Source organism: Haplochromis burtoni, unplaced genomic scaffold (assembly GCF_018398535.1).
Source record: "Haplochromis burtoni strain Fernald_Lab_line unplaced genomic scaffold, NCSU_Asbu1 Contig_97, whole genome shotgun sequence".
NCBI lineage: Eukaryota > Metazoa > Chordata > Actinopteri > Cichliformes > Cichlidae > Haplochromis > Haplochromis burtoni.
Window position 1 is genome coordinate 1,575,648 of NW_024582458.1, and position 10,199 is coordinate 1,585,846.

The following is a 10,199-nucleotide window of genomic DNA, read 5'->3' on the forward strand; positions in this document are numbered from 1 at the left end:
AGAGAGAGAGAGAGAGAGATAATATTTTTAACTGAATGGAGGACTTATTGTCAGGGGCTGGGTCTCTGATCCAGCGTTTTGACTTTATTCGGTATCTTTGACTCTCTTTTGCTAGTATTTTAGGTCTGTCAAGCTGGTGTTATCATGTCTACGTTTCCATGTTTTCTCTTTATTCTTTATTTTGAAAGAGTCTTGTGTTCTTTTGTCATTGTTTTTGTTTCACTTCCCTGTGATGTCATTATGTTTAATTTCAGTCAGCTTTTTCCCCATGTGTTCTCACTTCCCCTGATCACCTCCTGTTTATTTAAGTCCTCTGTTTTCTGTGTTTCATTGTCGTCTGTTATACTTACCTTCATAATTACCTTCATAGTCTTTGTCATAGTTTCACAGTGTGTTTCGTGGTTGTCATAGTTGTTCATAATTTTCCTTAATTTCATGTTTACTGCTGACTTCCAGCCAAATAAATGTTCGCCTTTTGTTCTACCCGCAACTCCTCTCTCCGCATCTGCTTCTGGGTCTTGTTCACAACACATTGGCGTACCCCACCGTGACACTTATGTTGAAGTGTGGGCCAATGACTTTACTAGTGTGGACTACCCTGATGACTCATTTCAGCATTTCTACATCTTTATGGACAAATAATATTCTGATAGACAGTCTCCATGCTCTTATTTAGAAAAAATGGTCGCTGCTAACCAGCATCCTTTTCTGTGTGTCCCAGCTGGCTTGGCTGGCTGTCTGGTTGTTGTGGTTGTCTTTGATATCATTCAGCTGCTTCAGTCTGCTGGCTCCAACGTCTTAGCCTGCTGCTGCCAACAGCAGTCCTGGTTCTGTTTTGTGAGCTGGACAGTCACCATGACCAGAACCCACAGCAGGTTCAGAACTGGTTCGTGTGCCACTACGCTGTACTCAACAAGGCTGCGGAGCAGAACAAAGACTACTTGCTGCAGTTGGAGTCCATCCACGATATCAAGACTGGTTCAGAGGGAGCTGATTAGAGCTCCACAGTAACACGCACAAAAAGAAGACTATAAATCTGCAGAAAACACTGATGATAGCATACTTCAGTTCTGCTTTCTCCTCACCTAACTCGGCATCCTTCACCGAACTGCAATTTCCTTTCAGACTACAGTGTCTGTGTTTATCATTAAACTTCTACACAACATGTGTTTAATCTTACGCTTGATCAAAGCTCAGTGAGATCTGTGCTACACTGCATACCACTAAAGCACGAGGAGCTCCACTGTGCCGCTCAGACGTGAAGTTGTGCTTCATTTTAATTAGTGCACCGAGAAGGTGTGATAAGCTACTTCAAACTACTACGTTCAAAGCCTCGAGAACTGATGGCTCCAAATTTGCTGATTGGTATTTAATCTTCAATTTATATAATTACTAACAACATATGTTGTCTCCTCTTGTAATAACTGTGAAGGAGGAAAAAAACGCTGAGGTCAAACCGACAATCATCTCTATCTTGTATTGTTGATCAAAATAACGCATTAAGCACCTGTTAAATATGCATGTAAACAATCCGAGTAATAAATAATAAGCTCTCTGAAAACAAAGCAGCTGTCACCACTGTCTGCATTACAATTGAAATTCCAGAGCAAGCACAGGTGTGTCTCAGTGAACAGATTGTGAATAGCATCTCTTTTATATTTATGAAATTGGTTATGAGTAATCTCAGCCAAAATGCTCTTGGAAAAAAAACAAGAGATGCAAAGTTCTTAAATATTTTTTGATTCTGGAGCAGGAAAGCTATCAAAAGTATCCTATTTAGTCTGAACAAAATCATCTGAAGGAGCGACATGAATAAATCTGTGGTCACTTTATCCTCCCATTGCATTTTATAATCAATATCCAAACAGCAGCAGAGTGCTGTGCAACGCCTGATACGACACGCCTCTCAGCGTGGAGACTCTGTGGACCTGTCGAGTTCTCATCGCCAGGAATGTCCACTCACACAAAGTAATGAGATCATCCTGGGTGAAGTGATGCTGAAAATGAATCATCTCCTCCCTATCCCCAAACGGCACAGTGGGTACATTTCTCCTGAACCTTGCACTTTGAGGCCATCCATCCTCCACAACCACAGTGTGCTCCGGCTTCACTCATCAAAGACAGCGCACCATCATCCGACCTCACCGACGACAGCACCTGGCAGGGAGCTCGCGCTTAATCCAATCACAGCCAAACAGGTCGAACCCAGCAAGCGCATACCTATAAGAGGTATTATGATCTTTCCATTTTGGGTGCTTATTCACTTGAGGATTAAATACAACCGCAAACTGTACAAGCCGAGGTGCAGTTTGGCCTGGTGAAGATCTATATTTGTTGATAAAGGTATGTCAGCCCTGTAGATACACAGTTATACCCCTGTATCTTCAGGACATGTTTTCTATTAAGAGAAAGTGGCTATTTCAGGTAACACAATTTTACTCAGAGACAAAAGTCTACGAACATTCCTGTGGGTTATGAAATCACAATGCGCAATGAGAGGTGGGGTTGAAGGATGGCCACGGACTTTATCCATTAGACCTCGCAGCCTAGTTTTTATGTTGCCCCGATATTAGGATAAAGCGCATTGATGAATTCCTGCTAGTGGAGGCTTTCTTTTTTCAAGGCACAAACATAAACAATAAGAAAAAAGGAGGTTGCAAGCTGGCCACGAAGATAAAGCTTAATCTATCACACCTCAGTAAGTGTCACAGAAAAAGAGTTTAAAGGTTTAGAATAATCACAGATGTCAGAAGCTATTTTTCACTGCACACAGGATATGAGTTGTCTTGGAAATATGTCTTGAGGAGCCACGCTGAGAGCAAAGCTGGGGCTGGGACTGCTGCCCGGGTAACTCAGGGGAGAAATGGAGCAGGTCACAGGGCCAGGTGAGTGACAGAGCCGCAGGAGACAAAAATCAACACAGCCAGGCTGCCGGGACAGACACCCAACAGCGAGCAAACAGGCCTTTGACCAGGTGACCTGCTGCAGATGGGAGAGGAGGGGGGAGTGTATACCAAATGTTCTAAAAGCTGAGACCTCTATTTGTGACGTGCGACTCATCCCGGTCACGTCACGTGAATGAGCCCATCGTGCCTATTCGACATGCAAATTCTCCCATAAAAGACCAGGAAGAGCCACACGGCTGTCGAGGTGCCGGTTTATTGAAAGTGTAAGCGGCTCATCACATGATCAGTTCATTGCAAATCCATTTAGTTTGCAGTGCATTAATCACGCTGCAGGCTGCCAAGGTTCAACATTTATGCTACTCTGTAGATTACAAGAGAGGGGTGTTGGAAATTCTGCTTAATCGCAAGAAAGCTCTCATTAGGTTCTCTCTGCTTTCATTCATTTTTCCTAGTGCTCCGTGTGGTCTTACATACGTGCTCAAACAGTCATGATAGAGAAGCATGGGAGTGATAGAGCATGTGCAACACATCTGCAAAGAGGTTTTGGCTTCTCTCTGAAGCTAGGCTTTGCATTCACTGTGTTTAAAGGCGTATTACTGGGCCATTTGTGGGGGGAAAAAGCTTGCTGTACAGTAGATATAGATATCATTATGAGATTCTCAATCTTCCCATCAAACTCCCAGTGGGCTCTCTCAATTACATTCTTCTCGTAGAGCTGCGCTGAGTGGGGTTCTGACATTATATTTGGCGCTAATGTAATGTTACCACTGCACAAGACTGCATTACCTAAAGGTTATATGAATTAACCCAGTTGCAAAAATAGCACGCAAATGCACACAGAGCAGCCACTCTGTGCATGCCACCCATATCTACCTCGACGCATGCTTACTTATTAGATTAATAGCTCTCCATCACGAGCGGTGCACAAAGAAAAGCTGATTGTCAAAAGCGATCACAATCATTTAGCGGTTGTCAAACTTGATCAGAAGCAGCGTTATCCATTGAAGCATTGGCTGAGAGCTGAATACATGTATGTTAATAAAAAAAAAAGGGGGTTGCATCAAGCATCAAAAAGCGCATGGATTCATAGAACATCACACACATACACACACGTATAGTTCGTCAATATCAGATAAGGCTCCAGACAGGATTTGATGGATGGAGGTGCCAGGAGGAAAATCATTTCTGCTAACTTATCCTAGCTGATGTGAATAAGAAGGAGCGATGGGAAGTTCACAGGATGCAACATAGCAGGTAGTGACACAGGATGCAATGTACTGTACTTTAGATATATACAGCACAAGGATAAGAGGACTGTCCTCCACTTTTGCAAGTGCACAGCAAAGTTGGATACTGGAAAACACCAACCAGCATGATTCTGCAGCAGACGCGACTGATAATAAAGTACCTCGTTGTACCTTTAGGGGCACAGCGGCTTCTCAGTGGGACAGGAACTTCCAAGGAAAAAGATTGTACTTCTAATAATATGTACTTTATAGCCTTGTGGTTTGTACTTCACAGCAGCAGGTCTTGAACTTCTGGTGGTAATTTTGTATATCATTAAATGTTATAAAAAAAACGTTGGAATTATCCTAAAAACTAAGTAGCCATTCATTTATTTCATGTGTTTTTATTCAATTTAATTCAATTTTATTTATACAGCACCAAATCACAACAACAGTCACCTCAAGGCGCTTTATATTGTAAGGTAGACCCTACAATAATACATACAGAGAAAAACCCAACAATCATATGAGTCCCTATGAGCAAGCACGACAGTGGCAAGGAAAAAATTCCCTTTTAACAGGAAGAAACCTCCGACAGAACCAGGCTCAGGGAGGGGCGGGGCCATCTGCCGCGACCGGTGTTTGTTTATACAGTTGAAGCAGGCTAACTGTGTCAATGTCCACTTGAAACTCTATCTATCTCACATCTACACCTACAGCCTGCTTAGATTAACCACTTAACCAACATTTATGTTTTTGTGGGAAACAGAGAAAAATCCACCAGACACCAGGAGAACAAAGTCTATTAAAAAAAGGCACCAAAATCTTCTAGGTGACAAGGGTCAACCAGAAGACAAATATTATTTATTTATTTAAAAACCTAGGAAAACAGCAAAAAAGGAGGGAAATTTATAGTTTGTCTTTTTTTTTTTTTTTTGTATTGCATGAATACAGACGTCTCCTGATACTCCACAGTTCAACTGTGCTTTTGCTGCTCAGGAACATTCTGCATATATACCATTTCGGTGCTTGAAAAGGTACACATAATTGCCTTGAAGTCCACTAATTAGCTCTATGGGGGTGCATTTGTTTAGATGGTACCTGCAGGCACAGAAAATTACTTCTGCTAAATCCCCTTTTCTGAGAGTTAAAAAAAAAGTGTAGCGCTCGTGGCTGCAGTTAGGGTGGACTGTGAAGGGAAGTGACACCGCTGCTTAATGCAGTGGGCTTCTCAGTGCTCACATACGTGGGGTAAAAAAGTAAAATATAATATCGAGCTGCTTTGAGGTGTTTGCTTCTGCATACATGACTAAAATCACATTCTGCATGGGTAACTATTAGCTGCATATATTGGGAGGAAAGCGCTGTAAAGGCGAGGGATAAAACACAGACTCCTATCACAGAAGTTTCCTATTACAGATAGTAAGATCCATACACTGCTCAATAATGTGTTCTTAGTCAGGATAAACTAGCACTTTATGCAAGTCAATGCTTCATCTGACCAACTGGCTGCCAATCTCACAAAAATCCTCACTTAGAAAACATGCATTTAAAGAAAAGAATGTTGTGTGGTCTAAAAAAACCACAAGCTTTAGGTTTCCCATTTCAATGATGAGCTGATATTCCACCTGAATATCATCTATTTAAGAGTTTGCAGTTTGCTATTCAACTGTCTGTGTGACGGGTTCATCTTTCATCTTACAGCCTTTCTATCGGCACAGTGCAGCTTTCGCTCGACTTCAAGCAAAGTCTGTTTTTTGAAAACATGCACTGCCGTTAATGCGTTCGTGACACCAGCACAACAGAGGATTTGTTGGAGGAAACTGAGCTCGGCTCCCGCCTTCCTTCCGTGGTATTATCCTCAATCATCTTTCAGCCACACCACAGAGTCCGACTGAGAAGCCTGTTTGCAAATTTCCAAACTTCACTGGTGTTTGTGCAGATATTGAGTACGTGTTACTTTAAACTGTGAATAACATTTATTTTGTGAGCGCTTAGCTGTTCTCTTTTTATATTGCCTCGGTCACGCTGGGATGGCGTACATCTTCTGACTCAGATATCATTGTAAAACTCAAATCTGCATGGGCGAGCACTCATAGAGATGTCCGAAAAATGGCCATTTTCCATAAGAGACAAGATATTAAAGTGTGTGTGCAAAATCCTGATACAATTACTGATGAGTGCAGAGCCAGGCCTAAATGAATAATTGATTGTAAAAGCTATTGTCGTGGAAATCAACAACAGAAGCAGGAATTATTTATGACATTGTATTTAAGTTCGTAGATGCACCATATAGACTTTCCTGCACTTGGGCTATTTTTAGCGGGAGAGGATGCAAAAGAAAAAGATAAAAGTACCTCCCAGTGCTGTACAGTACATCCATACAGTACATGGTAATTTCACTCGCTATCCTTCAAAGCAGTGAAAGTGAGGTCTCTGATTTATTCATAAGCCATGCTTCTTCTGCCAGGGAGCATTAGACAAAGGCAGATCACACAAAGGTAACAATTCTGCTGAGAAAAGCGAACTACAAATCAAAACAAATCAAACCAAGGTGAGAGCGGTTTACTGTGATGCTCCAGCAAAGCGCAGGCTAGCCAAGCACTGCAGCTTCTGGGCTCAACAGTTGGAAAGTAAAACTCTGGTATCGAGCAACTGAAGGCAGGACTGTTTGGACAGCTGTTGGTGGGGTTTCTTTCATTAATTCTAATGCTACAACACACAGTGCACCTCAGTGGCTTTAAGGCTTCTTGCAGGTTCATGTCAGGAATAATTCAACATGATTCCAGCTGCACAGGCTCCATCAAGCTTCTGTCAGTTTCTATCAGAGAGTGAAGGTCATCACTCTGTCCTGCTTACCTGGTCTCCTACAGCCCCCGCCACGTGTCCTCCTCCTCTTCTCTCAATCCCTTCTGACTGCTGTGGTTGATGACCACAAACACTAAGCCTATTTCAGTCCCTGAACTGGTTAAGCAGTTAAGAAATTAGATGGATGGGTAAAAGGCTTCCTCAAAGTATCTCAAAAGTTGGACTTGAATATTACATATTTTAAATTTAGAACATCTTACTGTCTGCAAGAACTAAAATTAGCCATGTAAAAAAGAGAAAGAAAGAGCACACTGAATTTTAAACTATCTGATCTTCTGACCAACCAGTTCATTTCCCTTCTGCATTATTAAATGGCTTTCCCATTCACTGCTTGCTTCTGACGTTTTAATTCTAAGCTTTTAAACTGGTTGATTCCTTTAAATTGATTCATTAGATGCATGACCAGCACAATGTGCTCCTGATAGACACCAGCCAATCAATAATCACAATAATCAACTGACAACAATCAAATTAAAAAGCAACACTGCGTCAGGCATTTGTTTTCTTTTTATTAGCATTGTTATCTTGACCAAAAGGTTACTTTTAATGAAGAAAAATGACTTCTAATCCAGAGCTCGTGGCTTATACGCCCCACAGGTATGATCCATATTTGTCTGTGCACTCCTCCCTTCTATAGTAATGCAAATCAAACCAGCGTTGCTACAAACAACAAACTCAGGGAGACATGATGTGCATAAAGATATAGATTTTTCAACATATTAGCACATAACCTGTTCATAAAAGAGTACAATCAATACATTAGCAGAGTCTACCGATTTATATTTAAGGTAACATTCCAATTTTAACTATCAATAAATAATGCTGCATATAGTTTCTATATTACTGATGAGTGTCAGGAGACATATAGATAACCTATAATTTAGTTCCACATATTTTAAAAAAACTGTGTAATTTAGAGATTTCAACATTATTGTTCATTGACTGTTGGGGTCATAATATATTATTATGACCACATCATAATATTCACGAGGGACACATATATCATTTTAATATTATAGTATTAAAAATACAGTGTTGTTATTAATGATTTGTTACATCATTATTAATTGTGATTGGTTTCAAACTTGTAAGGAGTTTAGTAGAACATGGCGGTAAACATTAGATTGACTGTTTTAAATTGTATTTAGCATGCATTTGCCACACTGACACATAAATTGTATCAAAAACATACTCTTTCATGAACGGAAGCCAACCTAAAAGCAATGTGTACATTTCTTCACTTCCTAACATGGATATTGATGACATTAACCTGCGAGCTAAGAGAGCAGTTAGCATTATAGAGATGCTCAAGCTAGCATTAGCATCTTTCACAATTATTATTGCTCTCCTCTACCTCTATTTTGGTCTCCACCAGCTACTGCAACTACCTACATGCTAAAAAGCGCAAAGCGCTTTCATTTCATTAATGAAGCAGTTTTATCAGATATTTTTAAGGACAATGACTCAACAACAGCAGTGATATAGAGAATCCTTTCGCTAACTGTTAATTTGACCTGTTAAAATGTATGCTAGCAACATTCTGTAGAGCTGTAGGGAATGGAATGTTGGCTGATTATTTTTCTACAAGAAAAAGTGTTCATATTCCGCTTTGCTATTTTACAAATAGTAGATATAAAAATATTGATGAGGGCAGCTTTAAAATCATTATATTTAATAACCGCTGCCCTTGCCTGAGTGAATTTAAATGCCTGCGCTGTGCAGAAGCATTTACTATACAAGCAAGATCATAAATTTTATATTTACAAGGTGGTCACATAGTTACTTCACACTCAAAAAATAGTCGAGTTGTGGTTGTTTGAGGGTGTAGCTTCTCCTTTAGCAATAAGCCATTACCTTTAAGTGCGAAATTCAACAGTAAAACGCAACATAACCATGTCACAGTATGCACTGGCTGCCTGTCTGGCTTGTGGCCAAGGAAGCAGTTGACTTGGAGAACAGAAGCGACTGACAGATGCCTGAGCAGCAACATAGCATTCATCAAGGCATCTGCAGGCTCTGAATACCGAAGCGGCCTCTGCTTGCATCCACCTGCAGCTATTAAGACTGCCAAATCCCAGGCACGAGAGGAGCTGAAGCAGTATTCCAGTATCACAGACCTGACCCTGCTAGACAACAGTCAGCTCTGGGTGTTAAACCACCTCATCCGCTCCATACATCACTGTTATCTCTATCACCCCTGTGAAGATTAGCCTTCAGCCAGCACTGCCTACCTCTTCATACTGCTGCTGTTGAGCAAAAACCCAGAGAGCCCAGACAACACGAGGTGATAACCCCCCAAAAACAAGGTTTATACTTTGAAATGTGAGGAAGCGCCACAGTGTGTACAAGATACTTGCCTTTCCTTTCTCCTCCACTTAAGTGCAGTGTGCAACGATCTCTAATCAGTCTTCATGTAAAATCGCATTATTAAAACCGGTATTTTCACATTATTTATTACTGTGTTCATGCCTTTTGAGTAAATTAATGGGAGGTTAAAAGATTCATTATCATGTTTGGATTTCCCACAACAACAGAAAAACATACCTCGAGCTGCCTAGACCCTAAATTGCATACATTTATATTTTTGCAGGACTGAACTTTATGTCCAGTTCCCAAAAAGTTGATTCTGTTCAGCTGGACGTAGCCTTTTTAGTGGGAGAAACATTTTGTCACTAATCAAAGTGACTTCTTCAGTCGAGACCGATGATGAACAGAATAGACTTTTTGGGATTTTCTTACCTGGATGATGGAGCGTGCATCTAGACATTTATGTCCAGTTGTATTTCATGCAGACTACCTCTGTACTCAGGGCAAAATAATTTTGTTTTTTTATGAACTGCAGTGTCGCCTCAGTGTTTTGGATGAGGGCAGCCTGGTGGCCAAACCGTGCCTGCCTCTGTCATTATGTGGTGATGAGTACATGAAGGGGCCATATGTATTCTCCTGATGACCCTCCTGAGAGTAATCGGTAGGGCTACATGAACGTGGCAGGTTTATTAAGTCAGTGCTAAGAAATTAAGCTGCAAAGTGGCTTATTAATCATCATTTTCACTGGACTAAGTGACAGAGGAGTGTGATCACTGAATACAATTTGGGAGGGCTGCATCTGAATGAAAATGGCTAATGGCATTTTTATTATGCTTTAGTGCCCTTCCTGGGGAGGAGAGGGGTGAATAAGTGTGTGTATGAGTGTGTGTGT

General features: G+C 41.0%; 1 protein-coding gene across 2 annotated transcripts in view; it reads right to left on the minus strand.

Annotated features, from left to right (window-relative positions):
• The window catches only part of LOC102297971 (contactin-4), a 154,748-nt gene that overhangs the window by 143,439 nt on the left and 1,110 nt on the right, over positions 1 to 10,199 (minus strand). The gene's annotated exons all lie outside the window — the stretch shown is intronic.